General features: G+C 39.2%; 1 long non-coding RNA gene across 1 annotated transcript; it reads right to left on the reverse strand.

Moving 5' to 3' along the window:
- Positions 1-3,741: 3,741 nt before the first annotated feature.
- Positions 3,742-22,703, reverse strand: LOC141745343 (uncharacterized). Its single transcript, XR_012587744.1, has 4 exons — positions 22,618-22,703; positions 8,067-8,211; positions 5,319-5,502; positions 3,742-3,909 (listed from the first exon to the last, which is right to left on the reverse strand). It is a non-coding gene; the product is annotated as an uncharacterized LOC141745343 (long non-coding RNA).
- Between the last annotated feature and the right edge of the window lie 1,856 nt (positions 22,704-24,559).

A 24,559-nucleotide genomic window follows, 5' to 3' on the forward strand; every position in this document is an offset into this window, starting at 1 on the left:
CATTTTCCTCCGTGTTATTATACTTGATGGGTAAAGCATGCAATTCTATTTATTTCTTAAATTAAGCAAGACATTTATGCTACGCCAATGAAATAGTTCTTACTGCAATGCTAACTCACTGAATGATGAGCGCAGCAGTAAACCAAAACTAAGTACAGTATGTGATGAAGCCTAGAAGTTGGGTAATTGCGAAGAACCACTGAAAATCAGGAAATTGAACTCAAAAGTCAATTAAAAAAAACCCCAAAACATAATAGGGATTCAAAATTGAGAGAAATACATTTTCATAAAACTGCTCTAATACAGTGGTAAGCTCTTTGCTAATTGACTCTTTTGTTAAGGTTCATTAAAGACTTGTGTTGTAGCCAATAAATCTGGTTGGACAGCTAGAAAGAGTTAGGTTTACCTCTGAAGAGGAGGATGTTTCAGCCCAGAATGCATAGCTTCTTTTCAGCCTGTGATGCTTGAAATGGTATTTATTGCTTATAGTCATCAGATATGTTTGGTTTTATTATTTTAGCTATACTAATCACTAAAAATCATAGTTGTACTATACGCATTTGAAGTAACTATACTACTTTCATGTGCTGTGCTGGGTCTACACAGATCACAGCTACAGTTTATCTGTTCTAAGCATTTAATTTACATTACTGTAATTTAACATTCTATTTTTTCATGTTTTCATTCAAGCTTTGTCTTTAGAACATCAAACACTTTTTAGGACTCAATATGTTTCAGTCTATGTGGAAATGTGAAGTTCTTATCTATTTACAAATGTTATGTTTTATTATCTAGGAGGAACAAACCTTGTTAACTTACAAGAAAATACTCTCATAGGCTTCAGTGAAATTAGGCACATAAATATTGTAAGGAAGTATATGGTAAGTAATTTTTCCATGACTATGTGTAAGCATTAAATAAATACTAATAATGCCGGACAGAAAATAAAGGTAGCATTATACTGTATGAAGAACATAAAACTCAACAAAAAGAGACACTAGCAGGATATTTTCAATAAAATTTATGTAACAGAAAAATCCTTCCTACCCCATATATTCCAACAAAGTTGCCTTTGCTGATTTGATTACTGATAATTTTATTAGTTTGAAGATGCTTCCACTAGGTATCTGGCTTTTCTTCTAGCATACATAAGCATGGGTTTACTGGTTTATGGAGAGGGAAGAGTCCAGTGCTTCCCGCAGTCCATCACTACTACCTCACAACAGGGAAATGTTTACATGGCTCTCTTTCCTCCCAACAGTATCCATACTGCATCCTACCTCTTTCATAGTGTTAATTTATTTAATGGTCATCTTTTATTCTGAGGCAACTGGCCCAGCTTCAGAGGAAGCTTTCAGCAAACTCTACACTTCTTGGGAAGAGCTTAACGTTCTGTTCCCTGACGGCGTCTATGAGTTCAATCAAGTATGTCGGTCAAAATCTAGTTTATTGAGTTCAGTAAGTCAATAGAAGCATTTATTATCCACTCAAAACACGTGCAGAAAAATCTGAGTAAAAATTAATATATAAAATGGGATAAAATACTCAGCAGTACTCCAAAGTCCACAGAGACATACAAAAAATAAACTTGGTCAGGAAATACATTCCAAATTGCCAAGTCCTTTTTATCCCATTTTAAAACTGTCCATCACAGGTTTGGTCCATCTAACTCTTAGATGTATCACTCATCCTCAGAGAAGTTGATACTGATGGACAAGTATCAACAGATCCAGCTGTTTGTTTATAGCATACCTAAGCTGTTGCCTGACACAGTCAACCTACTAAGGTACAATTAACAGTTGTTCTGAGAATGCGACCTTTTGAAATATCTTAGTGAAAAACAAAATCTTTTTTTACATAGCAACAGACAGCCATTCAGACAGGAGACAGTACTTCCCAGTACTCCAGGCCACCTTTCATTGCTCTGATGAACTCTCTCCCCATTTAACCAAATAAGACTTTTAATAACCATTTACATTCTCCTCAGTCTGAAATCTTCCAGACCTCAATGATAAATTTTTATCAAGGCCTCTCTGTGTTGGGAGATAAACTGCTTACTACGCAACCCAGAATGCCACCTGAATGATCAGATTCAAATATATGAAGTGAGACTCGCTGGATTGAATTAATATCTTGGGCCAAACACCACTATCAATTACCATTATTGAACTCAGTGGGTAAAGGGGGTTAAATGTTAGCAAAAGATCTGACTCACTGATCCTAATCTGTAAGTAATTAAATCACTTTGTAATAGTTTCTATTTTTCTGTAACCCGAACAGAAATCTTTTCTACCAGACCTGTTTGTTCTCTTCGTTGCAGCTGTTCCCTAAATTGTGTTCATGTCCTCCAACCGGCAGGAGAACAAGCAATACTCTTGTTCTGCAGGGCTTCCTGACAGACAGCCTGCCGGCTGGGTGCAGAGGTTAATTTTAGCCCTCATAATCCTAAATGCTTCTCTGCCTTCATGGGGCTGTCATCTGGTCTGTGAGAAGTTAGAATTAACCTGCACACATTCTGAGCGCTGCAGCAGTCCATCCAAAAAGGACATTCAAGTGCAGTTAAGCGGGAAAGCCTCTGCCAGCATCAGCTTGGCTCAGCTGCTGTGGGTCAGGACAGCTCAGGGCACAGCCGGGGCTGATTCAAATACATGAGGAACCCCTGAGGAAGCTACTGCCCTGGTCATGCTGAGCACTCTGGTGACCAAAGTCTTCCACAAACCTCTTCACGCCCTGGGTCCTTTATGATTTACCAGCTGCAGTGTATGCTCACTGTAGAAAGAAAGGATGAAGGAGCAGTCACTGAGTTTAGAGCTATGAAGACAGAAACAGAAATTCCCATTAAAAAAAGAAAAGGAACCCTGAGTCCTCACAGTGCCATAGCTGCTCTAAGCAGCAAAATATCCTGGTTTCAGAAGATGGTGTCATCATCACAATGTCAGCACAGAAGAGCTCCTACTTCACTCCACACTGCTCTGGCTTATTACAGATAAGATTACAATAGCCCTTCCATTTTCTTTAATTCAATGGCATCCCATGATCTCCTTTTGCTTCCAGCTTCAAAGTCTCTGAGCAATTTGTAAGTTTTGCAGGAGGAAGATTAGGGGTAGTACTCATTCAGCGTGGAAACTTCCCTGAAGGGAAAATCAGGGGAGATTTTCCTTTACCCCTAAATAAATGAAGCTATAACATGTTCTGAATGAAGTCTGTGTTTTCAAACTAGCCAGCACAATAATCAACCCAGTATTTAGCGATGCAGTTAAAGAACAATTTAGCACATCCTTCTAACATTCAGACAGGTTGCCATCTGTACTTACTTAGGTATTGAAAGGTAGTGTCTGAAATACTGTGCCCTAGAAATACAAAACTCAAATAGTTTTAATTTAGAACAGAATTGGGATCCATGCTGAGTTGTACAGTCACATCGCTGTTCTACAGCTTGATACCTACAGAGACAACTATAGACAGTAAAACAGTTTTCTTAAATAACGCAAGTACCATCACCAAGCCTTAAGAGTAACTTCCATCTGTTACTAATAAAGCACTGATATAGCAAACGCCTACTTAAAAATTCAAGCTAATTCCTTACGTTGTTTATGCATGTAACTTTATGGATAATTTCAATGGGACTAATTCAAGGCGATCTGGATGCAATGCAGAGACCAGGTGGGCTGAGCAGCATTTATTTCAACATACTGACTCTCATGTAAGTATAAAGCAAGGTAAGTCCTGGATCTGTTAAGGCCACCGAGGATTTCGGCTCCACAAAGTTTCGTGGTAGTACAGAGGTCTGAAGAAAGAGATGAAATGCCAGTCCTGTAAGGCTCAGTGTCCTTTTCCCTGGGTATCCACACTGGAGGTGACTTTATGTTTAGGCTTGCTATCAGCCAGCACTGACCTGCAGTAGTTTCTCTTCAAACGCATTAATTGAGAAGAACAAAACAAACTGTGCGTCAAGGTATGCAAGTTTTAGATTGACTTTTGCAAAACTAATTACATGCTGGCTAATGAACAGTTATATGTTAAAGGGGCAATTTAATTTCTAAATGAAAAGCATGCCATTGTTTGTTTATTTTTAACATTTCACATTCATAGGGAAGACCTACAGGCAAGAGAAAACAGAATGAAGAAGTGAAGTTCTTAAGAAGAAAAGCGAGAAAAATGGAAAAAAGAACTAGCACAGCCTCTGAACATGAAAAACACGAATTAATAAGACCCATCTTTTGTTCATATAGGATGTTGTTTTATAAGACTGAAGGTCCAAAGGCAATTATTTAGCACATTTTAACGTTTGTCTATGTAAACAGGCATTTCAGTAAATTACTGGCATTTCAAAATATAATGTATGCACCTACCCACATGATTACACATAAAATTTTGTATTCAAGCCTAAAATGAATTTAGCAAATTTTATTAGGCCATAAATATAGGTATTTTACAATCTATAAGTTACTTAGCTCAAATTATATTTCTAAAAAAATGATTCAAGACATGCACTATAGTGTGGTAGCATTTAAAAACAGCAAGGCTATAGGAATGTGTGTTTCTGGCAAAATACAATATATATGTATAGACAGGGAAATAAAACAATTGTATTTACTATAAATGCCCTCCCAACTACATTGACTATCCATCATCAAGGTATTAGCATCATTCAAGAAATGGCATGCTCTGAGAGAATCATGATAATCCATTCAGTAATCCGTATTTCTATGAATATATGAAAAAAAACAGACACAATTTAGGTGGGTTTTTTCCCTCCCCTCTCTCAACAGAAATTTTATGGGTTATTTCCAGGAGGGAAATCTATACTGCATTAAAAATGTGTAACTAAATTCACACCGAATTAATAAACTTACATTTATACGGTACCCCCCGACACATTCACAAGCTTTCCAAATGCACTTTACAAACGGATTTGCTAAGTACATGTCTTACAGGACTAATTTTCAGCCCCTCATGGGAGAAAGACAGCTAAAGTTTACTATACACAACAGCAATATGCAAAAGTTAGTAAGAAGTGAGAGAAAGATGAATCATTTGCAATTGCCAAGACAGTTTTAAGTGTACAGCATAACTATCAAAACTAGAATTGGACCAAAACAACAAAGTTAATATTCTTCAATTATTTAGCTCGAGTAACACCGATGCAACAAAACCAAATATATCTTTTTCCCATCTTTTATATGCAATATGCACAACTGAAAAAACAGGGAGCATGTGAAGCAGAGGAACAACTTATGGAAAACAAGACAGAAATGGCCATATCGGCCTCCGGACTACTATCCCACATTTCCTTGAAATTCTAAATCGTCACTTACTCAGAGGATGTTGTCAGAAAAGTGTTTAATGCAGCTTCTTTTCTTCCTTTTGTGAAGATTTCTAAAGCAAGAAGGCTTCGTAGGTGGGCACAGGATGACTTCTCTTCCATTGAAGAGAGTTTGGTGAGATAATCTGGTCTGACAAAAGGGTTCTCTTACTGTTTCCGTCCTGTTTTCCAGAAAACTTGTAAAAAACAGGCATTTAGTGTTCCATACAATACAAAAAAGTAAGATATGAATCATCTGAGTCAAAACATTACAAAATATGAAATACTAACAGCTTCTTTGATGCTAAAGAACTAACGAATGCCTACATCTTGGCCTCAGATCAGCTCTTAGGCAGGTGCTTTCAGGGAAGGGGAAATATGCTCATGAGCTTTCCAACGATTAAAAATTAATCTATATTCTTAATGGGCATTTCTACTGAACTATTTAAACAAGTAATAGATCTCACCTTCCAAATTCTTGAGTTTAAATAATGCTTAGAGGAGACTCTTTCTTTCTGACTCCTGTCCCTTATGACATTTTACCTGTAGGGAAGAACACCCCATAGGCCTTTGAAACCATCAGCTCACCAGAGGGAATGATGTCCCTGAAAGGCCTAGCTGCTGGTACCAAGATCTTCTGTGGCTGGTAGTCCTGGGGATCGTTTATTTCTGACAGTTTTCAAGTATACTCCTAGCAATACATTGGTTTTAATTGCACACTCAGTGAGAAGGAAAAACATCCCTTTCCCAATAGTTTATGGCCAAGCAAGTCATACCACCCAGTGGGATGCATTTTAAGGGACACCTGTGACTCGGAAGTCTGCTTGTGTCTAGTGCAGGGTTAATGCCCTGCAGAGATGTAGTCTTTTAGATAAGTTTTGACACAGCTACAACTTTGTAATTTCCATTTTCGTTTGGAGGCTGAACCGCACACATATAATCTAAATCAACAGAGCGACTGACTAGTACTGGCTGAGCTGACAACTATCCCCATGAAGGAGAACAGAAGTGTAACTCCCTTCAAGGCATTCTAGTGAGAGTTAGTGCAGTCCCCTTGGTGGACTCCCTAAGAATAATATCCTAACTTTTACATTTGAAGTATCTAAACACTTTAATTACTTCTCCGTATTAAGTTTCCTCCACTGCTGTTTTGCTTTCTTCCCATCAACTGACAGACTGACGCTTCTGTGTCTGTGAGCCTGAAGAGGCGGACTTGCTCGCTGCATGGGTACCAGGGGAGTGGTTTCCCCGGCAACAACCATCACGTGAAAGCCCACTGGATATCCAGCTACTCCTCCGACTTCTACTTTAGCTATGTGGATAGCCGAACTGGGTACTAAGTACCCAAATCAAATCAATTGCAGTAGAAGGAGTGGGGCTGAACAGAAAAATAACAAAGATGTTAAGGTTCTTTTATTTCCTGTTCGGTTTAAACGAAGACAGTTTTTGCAGATATGTATTATCTTAAAGCAACTTTTTTCTCTTTTAAATTGGTCTCAGTGAAGTAATATTTTCTTGAAATGTAGAATGATCTGTATTTCTTCTGTATACGCAGTTTCTTGGGAATGTTTTTCTTGAATGCAAGTTTAAAATGTACAAAATTTTACATTTTTTCTGCCTCTCAGAGGTCATACATATGTTCTGGTTTTGTTTTGTTTTTGTTTTTTTATAAGGCTCATTTTAACAACACTTTTAAAATGAAAGAGATCAAAATTTTATTATTTTTTCCCTAGTGGGTTTTGCTAGTAGAAACCAGCTGATACTGTTTCAATATGTAGAGCTTATTTTGCTATCTGATATGAAATGTGAAAAAATATACAAAAGTCAAATATTGCGTTAATCTAATGAAATCTTTGCTGATACTTACTACATATTTGGCTGATATTTGCTTGAAAAATGATCTTTGCTCTTCTTAGTGCAATAGTGATCTTTTTGAAGTATCTACTAGGAAGTCTTTTCACACCTTTTGGGTTGTTTATAATAAAAGAGCAGTGTATTGCAAATAATACAGTAAAAAGAGTCTGTCACGAGTCTGTCACATATGTACTGCATTTTAAAACAGTTCTGCACCTCCTACATTTTCTTTGTATTTAACTATGTTTTAACTTTGGCCAAATAAAAAAAAAAAAAAAAAGAGATGCACAGCTGATCTGCATCAGATGAAGACCTGGCCCATCAACTTTTTGATCCGGTCATACAGCTGTGAACTTGGATATGCCCATTTAACTCAGGGAAGATCATACGCCTAGATGAAAACTGTAAGCAAGAAAACATGCCCATGGGGCACAGGGGAGAACAAATCATGCTTTCTAGTACAGCAACATAGAGAAGGAAAACAGAAAAGAAAAAGGTCTGTATTTAACTGTCCTGAACTACAATGTAAGTCCATGTCTGTTCATTCTGTAATCTAACTTCTTAAATTGGACTTGATGATCCTTTATGGGTTCCTTCCAACTTGAGGCATTTTATGATTCTAAGTTTTGGCCACCAAATTTCCCTGTATGCCTACAAAACTGTTGCTTGTACCGAGGACTGACGTAACCCCAGCCTAGAGGGCCTAAATGTCTCAGTGAAGATCACTGACAATGCACAGCCTAGGCGTTCCTACAGCTAAATCCTGTAAGGATCAAGACTGGTAGGCTTGGTAACCTATAAAATACAGAAAATCTGCCTACAATCAAGATGCACATTCCATGGCAATTTACAAGCACTGGCCCCACTCTTGTTAAACTATGTAAGAGTACAGAAATTATTTGCTCACCTTAACATACAAAGGTTGAAGCTTCTCTGCCTAGGAAAATTTTGATCACCTCTCTTCTTTCAGCTGAAGACCCCTTCTAGTATCACTTCAGAGAATAAGCCTAGTCAAAATGGAGAGTCTCTGCAGGTCTACTGAAGCTGCATCACTGCACAGAAGAAAAGGAGAAAGTTAAATAGTTGTCTGAATAAAATGTATATTAGCTGCCTATTTGGGAAGAGTTCTCGCATTGCACTTCAAGGAGAGGCAAAGAAACTGAGCCAGATTTGTGGGTCTACCAAATATGCCATAAGCAGTATTTTACTTACTAACAGAATCAGCCTTTGTGAAAATGCTGACTTTGCTCTCAAAAGATAATTATTTTAAAATTTACCTGTTTGCCAAAGATCTAGGCTGTTGTCAGTAGTGTCTTAACATTATTGTCACCTTCTTCATCACAGCTTCCTCATGCACTGAAGAGTCATTTTTGAGCAAAACAGGAAAGAGCTTTTCCCCCCTCAACCAGCTTAGCACTGCTTTTGTAGCTGCCATCCAGGACCCAGTGCAGGACACCTCCCAGAGCCACAGCCAGTGCGATACCATTAGTACCGCATGGATTGCTTTTCACTTCACACTTCAAGTGAATACAGCGCTGTGGTAGAAATTTAAACCTTCCCTTTAATGTAAAGGCCTTCATTAGCCTTAAGATCAAACTAGAGAATAAAAGCAGAACACAGACAACATTTCTGTTGTGGCACAGGCACTCTCTGAATCAACATCACCACAGCCTGTCTCAGTCTGTCACAGATACAAAATTCTTCCGACTGAGGAAGTTCAGACTCCCTTTCTTCACCTGTGTAACTGAACCTGGACTATTCTACATTATAGGAACAATCTCCGTCACTCACCACCTGCATTACCTCACAAAATATAAAGGAATTAATGTCCTGAAACTGGACAAAAGAACAGCATTCCTTAATTTCAGATTGAATTCTTAAACTATATTAATGTATGAAGTGCAATGTATTTACTGAAATCACTCTTAATCATAAGTTCTCTACACCTTTGTTTTTATGGAACTCTACTCTTTTATGATAAAGATTTTTAGAGGAAAAAAAAAAAGTTACTCTAGTCCATATAAAACTTTACTAAGTTCCTGTATTTATACCTTTTATTTCCTAAAGCAAATTTGTTCCATGCTTTAACAGAAGCACTCTAGTACTGGGCTTACGACTGCAATTCTAAAGGATATACACATGTACTGTTACTATGAAAAAGCAAATATTGATTCTAAAGAGAATATAAACTCCAAACGGTTCAATAAAGTCTTTTTCAGCACCAGTAATAAGTCATTTCCAATAAAAATTAATTATTTTAAATACATTTACTAAATATACGTTTGCTTATTTGAGCTCAGTTTGGCAATTTGTTTCACAAGCAATGGAATTAGACAAAGTCAATTTTTATTACCATAATGTCAAACAGTATTAGAAAACTTAGATCAAATGGGTTTTTGGCAGTCAAAACCCTCCTTTGAGAAATTATAAAGAACAAACATATATTTTGGCAGACAGGATTATAATATCTCCCACGGGTGGAATTTTGGTACTTTTTTGTGATGTTAAACATTCAGTGTTTCAATGAAGAGTACTTCAACAGCTAAGTTTAGCAATACTGGCACAGAAAGGGAGGTTTGTTCATTATTTTCATGCATGTTCCTTTTGCCTGACACCCACCCCCATACTTCGCTATAAAAGCAGAAGCATGCAGAGGTGGTGGTGTAGAGACAGCCACATGCAATTTCTACTCGCGTTTCCAGCAGAAGTCACCTGGAAAGACCCGATTGGATGGAGAAATGACAGAGGAGGCTGCTGCACCATGGCTTCCTGGGATGGTGAGGTGTGTGTGGAGAACTAGAAGGAAGGGATGTTGTGGCAGCTTGGGAGGAATGGCTGAGAGAGACAAGTCACACAGCACTGAAAGCATGGAGCCAGGCCATACCGCAGCTGCAAAGGGGATAAGGTTCACAGCATTTCAGCGTCTGAGTTGGATTCAATGCTTCAGAGTCCGGTATGTCATCCAGAGACAAATCCCAGAAAAGTATTAAAATGCTATTACACCCATTCAACCCCTGGCAGCCATGTAGGCCATTTTCTGCAGACAAGACATTAATATTATGCTCTTTATACTTCTTTTTCTCCTTAGTTTGTATGTGTAGAAATTAATTCCCTAGTATTCGACTGTGGGGACTCAGAGGTACCCACCCTGTAAAATTTTGAATTTATTTGGTTGCACTTTAGTGTGTGTGTACACGGGTACACGCATGCATCAAATACATAAGCTTCTCCTCTAAAAACACTATGCCACAACATACAGACTGCAGTGTATTTACTGAGAACTGCTCCTTGCCATGACCACTATCTCAGTTTCAGAGACAGCACTGGTAATACCAGCACTGCCTTTAAGAATGCAGAAGATTTAACAAGTGGAGAAACAAAGTCAAATACTGGAAACTTCACCCAACAAACCCAGCTAAGGTGACGTGATTTATTTTTTTAAAAACCTAATACAAGTAAATACCTTCCTAGGAAAACCTACGATCTCCCTAACATCCTAATGCCTAAAAGAATTCTCATAGTTTATTTTTACAGCATTTTATATTTCTGACTGAAAATCCACAAAATCATACACGAGCAGAAACTTCAACATACTTCTCCCGCAGATAATCAACACATGCTCACTTTATATAAAAGCCATAAAAACCATAACATTATCAGAACGGGAAGTTCATTTATGTCAATGAGAAGCATGTTCCTGAATTCAGAACAGTTTCTGTTTTTTAGTCTGGATGTCTGTCCATAACTGTGCTATCGACTTCAGATGAGGTAATTCAAGTTACAGCTCTTCTAGTAATGTGGGAATACGAACTTCTAAATTACAACCCTCCCCAAAAAAGTCCAGAACAAAGCCTCCCACACTAGAGGTAAAATATTTTACTAGGAACAGCAGAAAACCTCTAATCCAAATGCCCTCATTGGTAAACCATTCTAAAGAGCAGACTATGTCCAGGAAATACAAGAAATTCAGCAAGTCTGTCTTTTTCAGATGGCCCCAGTGATTGCTGTTGTCTCAGTGTGTTATGATTTATCGTTTAATCATTTAGGACTGGCAGCTTCTGGAAGGTAATAACATTAAAGGGCACAGGTTAGCTTGTATACCATTGCCGAACGCTGTTTACACTGCTAAAACTTTTGTTAAAAGTGTAAATCATTTTCAGCTTGTAAATGTCAAGACTTCAGCACTCCTGTACTACAACCTGAGCAGCAGTTTGTAAAATTATCAGGTGCACCCCCGGATGGCAAAATTAATGCCTTCTAATTCACTAGGCTCCAGAGAAAATACATCAAATATGAAATTTATGATATGCAACAGCTCAAATTGATGTTATATTTCTCTTAAAATCTGAACTTAAGCAATTTTGAGAAGGGAAAGCCTATACTAGAGAGCTTTCAAGGACCAGTATGTAACTTCTCCGAAGTTTACTGGTGCCTCACCAAGCTGTGGTGAGAAACACACAGGCGATCTTGAAAAGTGTTCGTGAATCTCTTCCTGGAGATTAAGGTCACACATAAAATTTAAAGAGAACTGCATTAGTGAGCAACTAAAATGATACAGTAAATTTTACACCTTTTCATTATTAGTCCAAAAGCAGTCACAATGCAGAGTTATGCCTAAAAGCATGGGAACTGCCACATCACACATACTGATGTCTAACACACAATCACGGTACAGAAAGTAAATTCTGATGAAAGGAGTTAACTTCTCCTCAATGCACCAAGTCAACAGGGGAAGGTGGAAGAAACACCTTGTCATTGCTATGGCACTCCTAGGGGAAAGTGTGGTAAACCTACATTTATCAAAAATGAGCGGATGACACAGAGTTTTGGGGTTTTTTTTCTGTATAAACAAGCTACTCAAAACTCCCTAGTCACGTCCAAAACCGAAAATATCCTTCTGCTTCACAGTTTAAATATGGCTTCTCAACTGTTGACATGACATAACAGTTAAACTTGATAATCTCGTGTTTCTGTTGAACTAGTTTTTTGATCTCACCAAAATACTGTGAGTCATGAGGAAACCAGGCAAAAGCTTTCAGAATGGACTAGTTCAGAGAAGACCAGAAGCAGAGCTCCAGCCACAGCACAAAACCTATGAAAAATGGATGAGCAACCAGCATGCGTTCAAAGGCATGACTAACCACCAACAATCTCTAGCAAAGATACTTATACATTTTAACCTTTGTGAAGCAAAATCACAGAATGAAAGGCTCTCACATTCACAAACCCAGGACTCATCACCTCAATGACTTTAATAAGGACAAGCTTTGCTGAAGAGTTCTCCTCTCTGTGCTAAACACAAGGAACACATTTTCAGAAAAAGAGATTCTAGATACATTTTTGATTACCTAAGAAAATCCCAGCTACCCAAATTTAAGTCTCATTACCCAAAATAAACAGTAGCCTATAATCAAGTCTTTGCTTTGCTAATGAAGGCTCTGTGAACACCGATTTCAGAGAGTGATGAAGTTTAATAACTGTAGTGGTTTTATAACTGCTATAATGATCCCATTCTTACAGGAAGATCCTCCTACCTTACTGGCTGTCTCACAACACATATGACACATTACTGTCTCAGCATGGGATAGAATCTGATGGAAAGACCATTTCATCAACAGGCAGTGGCCAAAAGATACGACTACGTAGAAATAAGTCTGTATAAATCTTGCTGTACAAAATGTATTGCATGAACAAATCCGTAAGTAGTATAAGTGATACCAAAATCACTGTCCTTCATTAGTTTTGAAAAGGGAATGCATAGGAGTCATTTGGGATTGAGGAAGGGGCAAAAAAACACAGAAGAAAAAAAAAAGAAATTTACAATGCACACCACCACAGAGTAAAGCAAACAGCAAAGGAGCTTCCGCAAAGGACCATTTAGGAAGAGGTCATAGTAGTTGCAGGCAGCTTAGGCTTTAAAAGTGTTTTCCCTTCTGAAACTACTCTGAGTTGGAGAGCCTGAAAATACTAACAGATTCCAGGATTTGCCTTGTTCTGGTATGCATCATCGTTACTTCATATCAGCATAACCCGTAACCTCGCATTTCACACCACACCATTACATTTTTTGTCTCTATTGACCTGACCTTCAAGTTCAGCCAATGCCAGCTGCCCTGCATTCAGGATGCTATGCTTTCTCTCTCTCTCTCTCCTTACAGTTAAGCACAGAATGTAAGTTGCACAGGTCGCCATGTCTGTATACAAATACTCCCTACTAATACAGCCATACAGTAACTTTGTACTTCAAACAAGAAAACATACACATTTACTTCACATTCCTTTATTTCCTAGCCCATCATTAACAGCGACTTGTGTAATTGTTAACTTTTTTAACTATTCAAGCAATCTAAATGAAATGGGTTCAAGCAGTGGAAACTCTTCTTTTATTTTGTTCTTTAGATGGAAAAGAGAATTGAAACCTGAGAATTTGAGGTCATATTAGAATAACCAAAAGATCATACAGCTTCATCCTTTTGCAGAGGCTAACTCAGCATTTGCAAGCACATATTCTGTGTTCAAAATCTTTAAAAGACACAAATAATGGTACTGCTACTTTTTTTTTTTGAGCTTTTTCCACAGCGTAACATACATCTACATGAGTGTTATCTATAAACACACTTAACATATAGGAAGAGTTGAGAATTTTGATGGTACATGTAATGAATTAGTATTTGAGAATATGAGAGGTAGTGATTAAATGCTGAAGAAGCCAACTTCTTGTATGGCAAAAGCAGGACATGTGTTTCTTTGCTTTCCAGCCTGATTTTTTTTCTGTCAATTCATAGCATTTTCTCTGCTCCATCTACAGCATCCCAGTTTTTCCTCCTTCCCTGTAACCATTTCAGCTTGGCAACCTCCTGCCATCCTGTCTCTGACCACATTTTAATTTTGCTTCCCTAACAAATAACACTTTGGCGTTGTTTCTTCTTGTTCCAAAATATGCGTGTTTCATTTCTTTTTCTTTTTTAATGGGGATTCTCCATGGGCTCAGGGACCACTGTGAGCTCCTTTAAATTTACTCAGCAAAGGCAGAATTAGCACATCAGCCCGTGTGATTTATAATAATGATATGGTGGAGTAGAGGCAGGCAGAGATCTGATGCAGAGAACACCTCACATTTCTTTGATACCAAACTTTTGGTTTAGTGTCACAAAAAGTACTCGTATTGCTGAAGAGACGCAACAACACACGCTGCTAGAAGCTACAGCACATGTGAGTGCGTCAAGCTAGCAGATGTGAAGGTAACTGAGCCTTGAATAATTTGAGATGATCCAGTCGCTCAAGCATCCTGGCAAGGACTAGCTGGTTGGAGGGAACATGCAAGTCTGCAGCATGTCTGAGCCACAGAAAAGCCCCAGCATCTTTGTTTTCCTTACAAAGAAGCTCTTCCTCCTAGCAGAAGTTAATCTACCTGTTTTACAATTCAAGACTCAGCGTCTCACCCGTTATAAAATCCAATCCAGAGTTCCCATTAATAACCACAAAAGAACGCAACAGAAGGTGCTGTAAAAACAAATAAAAAGAAATAGACTGGGAGCTTTTGGAATCAAAATCCATAGTTATGACAAATATGTAAACAAATTAAGAGAGGAGAGAGAGGTATGCAAAGAAGCGGTAAGTATGAATATTTTTAGTGCTCACTATGCTCAAACTGGCCCCAGCTTTCTACCAGTCCAATATCAAGGATGGATAACAACTGCATGCATCAGACAGAAACACTTTTTGTAGGGCAACTATGAAAGAGAGAGGGAATGACATGGCACAAGGATGGTGTAGGACAGAAATTCACACTCCCAAAGCAGCTACATATAAAAAACCCACAGAAGTGGTGGTGTGAAAAATGTGGGGAGAGATCAGATGACTAAGACACACAGCATGGGCACAGCAATAGTCACAGCAATGATCTCAGGACACGACATCGCAGAATTCCTCATCCGTGCCAACAGCTTGTAAAGATGAGGACAAAAAGACTGCATTTTTACCTGGGAAGAGAGACAGAGGAGAGATTTAAACCACATTGCAGGGTAAAGACAATGACAGGTGATGCTGGAAAGTCCTACTGGAATATGACTGACAATCTAGTATGTACAATTTACGTTGCTGAGGTAATCTCTTTCCAAGAGAACAAAATGTTCCAGAAGCAGAGTAAATATAGCATGCCTTTCATTAATGACACAAGACTCAAACAGATGTCTTCTTTCTAATGAACACATATCCTCTAAAATTATTCACATGTACCCCTTCCTGGGATTGTTTTCAAAGAAGAACAGGTGAATGATGTCTCAGATTAAACAGTTTCACATAATATCCTCTTAGTTTCTGTACTCTCAGCCACACTCACCAGCCCCTGTTAGTTATGCTCCTCTTTATACTGGCAAATCAATCAAAATCAATTAAATTCTTATACAATCTTAACCTTGCCACAAAAATATTGAAGAATCTTCACTAAAAAGATAATCTGCATAATTTTTGTATTAGAAATAGGTTAGTAAAGCATAGAACAGATAACTTTCCAACACAAAAAGAAAAACCTGCAATTACAGCTACTTAAAAATCTTCACTGTTTAAATATTTAGTCAATGCCATGCATTGTTACAAAGTTAATGCTGACGTCAGACAAGTTTCAGTAAGTACCTAAAACGTAATTTATGGTAGTATTTTAGGACAGGTCTCTCTACTATCCTGTGAAATGGAACTCAGGATTCTCTACCCAGATTATAAATCAAGACAGCCAATTAAAAGATGCGTACTGAATGTCTGTTATAATTTGAACTTTGGTGAGCTTAAAATACTGTACACTCTTTTAATTGAAAAGATGCAGCATGGGTAAGAGGCTTTGTTACGAGCCTCAGATCAATAAATTTATTTTAGCTCTCTTTACAGACATTCCTAATGCAGCTGTCACTTTGAGATCCAACAGTATTTTGTTGTATGGGCAGAAGAAAAATCCATTCAGATTGTCCATTTTCCCAATTAAAGTTATTTCTCTTTTGCTCACCAATTAGCTGTGTGAAAACAGTCTCTACTTACATTTACACCAGGTGAAAGTAAGCCTCCTCTCCCTCAGGCTGGGGTTTTCCCAGAAGCTAGCAAGAGTTAGAGCTGTAAGCGGGGCCAGTTTAGTGATCTGCAGGCTCAGTGCACTAGATGGGGTAGGCACAAGGTTACAGAAGTGCCAGATCTGGCATATGGGGTGTCCAAAAATGTGCGTTCAGGAGCAAGATTAGGACTGCTTAGCCTGGTGTGGGAGGAAAAATCATGTTCAAGCGCTCTTTCATCATTCCATGACAGCAGAGTATGGTGCTCCACCATTCCTTCTCAAGGCACAAGCAATGTGTGCAATGAACATCAGACTCCTTCCTCTTAACAGTTCAGGTATAGAAGAAGGTGTAGGATCTCCTGCCTTTGAATTTCAAAACCTGCTGCTTCCAGAGCAAAGCAGCACCTCCTGACAAGTTGTTTCCTGCTTTATTTTATTCTGTCGGAATGGGTTAGTCTAATGCTAGCTTATTAAAAGTACCCTTCTTGGGTTTCTTCATGCTGCTCTAGCTGTCAATTTTCTTCCTTCCTATTTATAAATAATGCTTCCTATTTATCCTAAACAGCAACTCATTCTGCTTTCCAACTTCACAAGCTGTCAATTGCAACACTAATACAAAGCCCAGTGTCTTACAGCCTAAGAGATAACTGCAAATTAGCCATAATGCATCTAACAACAGCTCTGCAGAACTCTCAAGTGAAAATTAACACTTCGGTTGCTTGATATCAGAAAGCTTGATAGAAAACCTTGCCAGTCATGCCGCCACCTCACCATAGACCCTGTGAATTCAGTCGTACCATTAATGCAGAGTGAGGAATAACAAGAGTATCAAGTATCTGTGCATTAACTCTCACGCAGAGCCTGCCTGATACAACAGCAACTACTTGAAGACCACTGCTCAGTCTGTGAGTACTGGACTTGAAGCACATGAGGTTTCCGTGCAAGATTGCTAATATCCACGATTTTTTCAATACCTCCCTGTAATTTCTCTGAACGCAATCTGTGCTACGAGCACAGCTCTAAACATCATGCCTGTGTCACCTAACACGGTGGGTGAGAGCACACTGCACGCAAGACGCTGCCTTTCTCTGCTCACTGGGAGGATGCTGAAAGTGCCTGTTAGCTGCCTCAAACAACGCTGATTATTGCCCCAAACAGACCCAGCTGGGACTGCAAAATAAGCACTTGGTTGAAGAAAAAGCATTCAGCAGTCAATACTGTAACATAAAACCCTTGAGAATTTAATCCCACTTTGTATTTATTTGAGCAGCTTCAATGAATGGAAAAGGGTTACTTGGCTGAACAACAATCCATTGGTGAAAGGTTTTCATTAAACTTGCATTGACAAAGTCAGACATGCTAAGATAGGCGGGTTTTTTTAATAAAGTACAGGATCAACCACAAAAGTGACTTACAGAAAACAATGACTAGGATAAACTGGAGCACGAGAAATTGTTTTAGTGAGACTGAACGCGTCACTGAGGTTTTTCTCCCATTCTGCTCTACACAATTCATACTTCATTTTCCCATGGCTACCTGGACCAAATATACACCCCATCAACATGCACACCATCAGCACAGCAACACACCTGCCTAAGCTTTGTTAATATCATGCCTTATAGCCCAGGCTCCAGACAGGCCGTAGCCCAGAACAAGCCTCTCAAGCACCAAAAAAGCCATTTCAGGTGGATCAAAAGTATTTGTGAATACTTTACACTTGGAAAGCAATTCTTGAAAAAAATCCACAATAAGCAAAACATTTTAGTTTATCAATTTCAAGCATCTTGTCTCAAAAGCTAGCTTCAGCTAGAAATTTTGAAATTAAAGTTAGTTTAATTTTTGAAGGCTAAACCAACAAGAAACCCCACCAAAACAATTCTTCATGTTTTTCTTGGGGTGAAGGGGGGAGAGAAGAAAAACAATGGCTTGGGGGTGGTCAGAAATGTGAATTTTGACTTTATTTTTCTGGTTCAGCCATAGAATTGGGAAAAAAAGCGCTCAATTTACAGTTTGATTTTTGATAAGAGGCTCTGAAAGTAGAATTCAGATATTAAATAGCAAAATAAAACTTAGAAACTAATAGTAAATAAGATTTTGTCCTTTAAGACAAGCACAAGGTGAATAAAATGTGAAAATAGTTAGAGGAACAGGGTAAATGTTTATTTCCTTTCTGCATCCCACTTGCAATACTTGTCATGAGAAGGGATTGTTTTCGCCCCTTGTTTCAATTTTTGCTGTAGTGGAAGGTATCCGAATGTTAATACCCGCAGAATGCACTGAACCACAGTGCTGTATAGAATCGCTTTGACCTTTTCAATATTCTACATTTTGAAGGACTCACCCTTTCAGCAATGCACCAGCTTCCCCACTTACAACCTCACCAGCCATGGGGGAAGCAAGGGAATGTCCAGTGAAAACTGAAAGAGCCTGTGAAAATACACTCCAAGAAAAAGAAAATCTACTGAAGAAGGAATATCCAATCCATTCCTGTGACAAAGATGAAAGAAGAATGGAAAATGTCATAAAACTTATTCATTCTCTTGAGAAAGCCAATAAGGAAGAAAAAGTGTCTTGTTGGATTCCCCTGCTTGTAATTCCCCTAGACCTGGCTTGGGTGCTCCAATAAAATCAGCAGAATTTACAGCCTTTTGAAAAATCTACTTGTAAATCAGCCAGGCTTATGATAACTTCCAAGGATTTTAAGTTACTGCTCAAGAAAAATGAAGTATGACAAAGAACCAAACCTTCAAATATTCTTGATGTGCACTGTTTTTAAAAGGACATACTCGAGGTGAGCACGGAAGAGGCACAGCTCCTCTGAGGCAGGGACTGGGGCTGTCACAGTGCCCTTTCCAACGCACAAAGTACTCACTGGTATGGAAACTAACTGCAGGGGACAGTCCTGCCAGGCAATACAGATGCCATTGTCACCTGTTAGATTTGAAGGCAAAGGTCCAATTAGTATTTTATAAATAACAGAAAGCAAAACACACTTACCCCTCCACCATCTTCCCCATTCTCACAGATACAGAGCAAAATATTCCTCAGTACAAAAGGAAAGAGCTTCAGGTCCTAATTTGGAACACGATGAAGAAAACAAGCACAGTTCACATACAGCTAACTACCTCATTGTCAGAAGCAACTGAAGCGGATCAGAATCAACTCTCAACCCTACTAAAACCAGCAATAACTGTAAAGGAACATACAGGGTCTAAGAAGGGTGCTTATATGTAAAGGCTGGCAACCCATTTCTATTTTACATGCAGCAGCCTTTGCCTCAAGCAGGGGAATTGCTGGGAACCGTGACCTAACAAAGGCCGCTCTCTGCTTTCCCTGGGAGGTGCCTAGACACTGGGTTACAGAACCATTTTCTCCTGTTCTATGTATGTCTGTGGATTTTAAACTCTCTTCTTTGCAGTGGTACAGCTTCAAAGCCAAGGAGTCCCCATTCCACCCTTTTTTTCTTATTGTTAGCAGAGCCGAAACATAGTGCCCCCATACTGAAAAGTGAATTAATCTCTCCAGAAGATGTAACAATTTTGCACCTCTAAAGCAATTATTTATGCTACCTTCTCTGTTTCCTGGGATTAAAGAGAGGTGGCACTACAGGGGAGATCAATTTCTGTAAGAAAGAAATATGGACTCCTGGCTTGAAAACCCATTTTTGTTTCAAGAAACTGGCAAAATTCCATTTAAAATCAGGATGGAAATGTTTTACATGAATGACAGTGAGCCCAACCAGTAACATGCAAACAGGTACAGATTTCATGAACGCAGTTCACAAGCTTATGAAGAAAACATGCATTTTCACTCATCTAAACATTACAACCTTTTATTTGCTATACCTATTAGAATTACTTCACAGTTAAAAGGTCAGGGAATCCCAGTGCCATTACGGCATAAAAGTTTATGAAGTCTAAGCCTAAAAAACAAGGAGATGTGAGTTTACTTAATTCTTTTTGCTTGCTGTTCAGTGCTTGATGGACTAGTATTTTTCTTCCAAATGGTAATTTCTGTGCAGATACAAAGCAACCATAAAGGTTTTCGAGATCCTAGGCTGAGACCTTTTCAAGACTGCACAAGTTAAAGTTATGTGGTTATTACTGCATTAGAGCAACACGACTAAGAGCTGTCACTGCCTGAGGATGTTCCTCTCAGAGGTGACACACAACTTGTCTCTCCAGAGCAGGGCTTTGGGTCAGCACGCGACAGCGCTCAGGGAAGCAAAAAATCCTGCCTGTGTGTGGGATGACAGGTAAAGTCTGTATTAGTCAGGCTGAATGAGCCAACCAGATATGCGCCAGAATCAGCTAGAGAGCTAAACAATCTTTATGCTTTGCATCTTGCTGAAGCCAGTTTTATTAATACGACTTATCTCTTAGTACCTGTGACAATCCCTATGTGAGAGGTCATAGTTTCCTCGTAACCATTTGGTAAAAGGCAGTGAGTATTCCCTTCTTCACCCCATCTCCACAAAAGGCATGCATGCTCACTGCCCACATCCCATTGCTGGCTCTCCACACCCCCTCAATGCTTCAGGATTAAGAAACAGAGCCACAATATGGACCTGGAGGGAGTTATATCCACTCTATTAATCAAGAGCGTCCTCCAGCCTTCCTCCCTCCTTGAGACAACCAAACAATCTGACCTCAAGAGATACTGCTGCTTGGCTCCTTCCTCTCCAGCCTGCCTACTTATTAGAAAATTAGCTAACCCCTCACTAACACCTTCTGGAACACACTTGCTATGTTTTTTTGTAGGCATGCTTCCACATCTAGGCCTGACATAAGGCAAATTAGAGATTCAGATCATTATTCATGCACCTTCTGGGAGCTCCCTGTGATTGCTGCTGCACCTCATACTAGTCAAGCTCAGCACAACAGCCAAACTATTCAGCTCATCCCAGTGAATCACATCCACAACATTATTCTTAACATTATTCTGGAAAGAGTTGTATTTCTTTATACAGCTTCACAATGTAGTATTTTTAATATTTAAAAGCCAGGCTTCAGTGTATAGCTGGTACCATGTCTAACTAGAGCATTTTCATCACAAATTGACAAACTGTCCAAAAAGTTCACTCCCTTCTACTTGAGATCTCCTGTTCTCAGCACTTAATTCACACATTTCTAAAGTTAATTTTAGAAGTTACTGCCATTCTCACCCTACCCTTCGAAGTCTCTTTCAAGGACATTTTTCCTTTTTGTTAACAATGATCACGGCTATTTACATCTTGATTGCAGTCAATTTTCTGTTACAAAAGGTTTAAATAAACTCCATTGCAGTCTTTATCTTTTTCTCCAACCTGCCTGCAGTTCAATGCAACTGTCCATCTTGCCTTTATGTCTCCATAGTGTGACAAACAAGACTCTCAAACCTAAGTTTCCGAAATCTAAAATACTTCAGTTTTTTTCTACCCAGACATTTGCAATAACAAGACCTGTATGTCCTATGAAAGGCCCTTACTATAGCAAATCACAATGGAAAGGGGAAAAAAACCAACCACACAACCCTCATCACAGGATCCACATCCCTCTTTTCGCTTTCTGAAAGAGAATTTCAATTGCTGTCCTCTTGCTTCTAGTACTATTGCTTGCCTCTTTGCAGCCCGTTCTCTTTAAAATGCCCAGCTGAGCCCCTGTTTATGGATTAAGTCCTTTTCAGCTGCACCTGTGACTTTTTCCTCCTGATGCAGTAATTTTAATTATCTGTTTTTTCTCACTTATTTGCACAGTCTGTGACTATAACCAAGTCACTAATGCATATACACACAGGCAAGCATCCAAAAAGATACTCTGTTTCACAGTATGTTTCCCCTGTGAATGTTTTTGTTCTTAAAGAATACCTTGTTCTATTATCACCACATTGCCTGTACAAGGATGATGCAACTCAGATTCTCCCGTTTTTCAGTCAGTCAATACTAAAATCAATACAAATGTGACACTATGGCAGAAAGAGCCAAATAGCATATGAAAATGGACTGAATATCAGATTTGCCTCATTCCTGGACTCAGTGATTTATAAAGCCTGTAACGAATGTAACATCACAGACTTAAAATGGGCAAAGTATTTTGATACCTCCTTATGTTTCGTGCCATTCCACATAAATTTTGAGGCTCCAGCCCACTGAACAAAATGAGAACAAATGCGATTTAGAAATTGTTAATACAGAACTGATCTGATTAGAAACATCATTCTGCTAGAAGAAATGCACTTTCCGTATGCCAAAATCCATGTAACAAAACCAAAGCCCCCCTCCACCCTCAGGTAAGAGAGGAGTAACAAGGCGTAAGCCCAAACGTGCTGCCCATTTCCACAGCCATGTCCAGAAGCAGACGTCTACCTGCTTCTCCACAGCAAGAGGGTCCCTCCTGAGGGAAGCTGAAGAGGGAAGAGCATATTTCAAAGTAAAACTCACCCTGTGCTGGGCATAACCGGAGAGACTTCGAAGGCAGCGTGAGCTGTGAGGCGGCAACTGGGACCCGCCTGGAGCCTATCACAGCCGGTTCCAGCCGGCTGGGTGCCAGACGGCACTGCCCCGTGGCACTTCAGCCAATCAGAGAGGGGCACCTCTGCGCCCTGGCCAATCAGAGGAGCTTGTGGTGCTGTTGCTGAGGTAAGGGACGGCGGGCGCCGCCGGGGGCACTCGCAGAAGGCGAGGAGAGGTGTGGAGGGGACACTGCTGGTGGCCGCTCCTGGAAGGAGGTGGCACCTCTGTGGGCACTGCAGGGGATTCCCTGAGCTGAGACTCTTTTGCCTCCAGTGCATCCCGTGTGAAAAGCCATGGAAGGGACCCCTTTGGGGCTCGCCTCTGTGGTAGAAAAAGAACAGCTCAAGCTGAAGTGGTTAAACAAATATTTGGAGAATTTAGCAACTCCTGCACGCCTATCTCCTGCTTCCTTTTACAAACCAACCATTTTCTATACATTCCCACCTCTTCAAAAACATCATTCCCTCAACTTTCACCTAAGACCAAAATTTCATGAGTTTCAAAGCGGATTGATTTTAAAATAAAACACATCTAAATAATTTTTGTTTTCCTTCTCTAATAGAAATCTATTTATTAATGCAATGTTAAGGTGCATTTAATTATCTGAACATTTGTCTTCTTCTGTTGGGAAAAAAAAAAAAAATAATTTTCCAATTCCAAGATTGACTAAGAAAGCACGACCACTGCAGCCTCCTACAGTTCACATCTGTGTGCAGATGGGAACAGCACAAGAGTTCATGCTTTCGTGGCTGATGTTCATCATATTTATCCCTTGCCCCACCACAGTAAAACCAGAAAATGCTAATGAAGAACCTTCCAAGAAGTCAGATTCAGGAAGCTTTCTGTACCCTAGCAAATGCAATTGTCATCACCCTATATAAAGAAAATGGTGAAGGTATGAAGATAGACATGAAGAGACTCTAAAGACACACTACATTTTTTCAGTAAGTGTCATTTTCCCTAATTCAAGAAGCGTAACTGACTTTTCCGGATCAGTTTATTTTGTTATCAATTTCATACCATGCCAGGTATGACAGTTTGTTCAAAAAGATAAATTGAGATGTCAACATATTTTCCAATTTTGAGGGTGTCAACTGTAAATATTTAATGAGCAGATTTAGAAACTTGACTTCTACATCTGTGTTTGATTTATTTGCTAATGTTGTCAGTATGTTTTCCTTATACTTCCTATCAATGCACTGAGCATCCTCCCTCACTCTTTTTTCTTCCCAAATTTTTTCACCCTGACAATGCTAGGACGAAGAAACCTCATCTGTAAAGTTTCAGGCAATGGTCAAGAAAATGAAGGTATCCTCTCCCTTCCCTCCTTCATGCTAAGCCATGACATTTTTGTCTATCTCAAGGTAAGTAGAATATACTTCAGTAAAACAGCTTTGCAGGGTATCCACATTAAACTTGGAAGGAACTCTTCCTTAGACCTTTGTTTTTCACAGAGCTGCATAGAGTTCTTTTTCACTTTTTAAACTAGACTGGACATTGCTTTTTAATGCATTACACTAAGTGAACACTCTTCTTGATGTTTCAATTTTATGAAAAAATCCAGTGGCTACATTTCAAACACGAAGACATTAATTTTTCAACCTGCTAAATAATCCTAAATTAAATTTGCGATAACTCGCTAAGAGCCAGAATGTCATTTTGCCATTTAAGGTAAGCACAAAAAGCTGGGCAAACACAGCAAAGTGACAATAATGTGATCTGCTGTTTCAGCCAGTTCCTCAGTCCATTACATGACAGCACCACAGTGCAATTGTGCGTGATGTCCTCATGTAAGCTGTGGCTTCTGGCCATGCCATTCAGGGCCCACTTTGCCTGACTAGCCAGCAGGGCTACAGAGGATGCCACTCAA

The sequence above is a fragment of the Larus michahellis genome, chromosome 6, assembly GCF_964199755.1.
Source record: "Larus michahellis chromosome 6, bLarMic1.1, whole genome shotgun sequence".
Lineage (NCBI taxonomy): Eukaryota > Metazoa > Chordata > Aves > Charadriiformes > Laridae > Larus > Larus michahellis.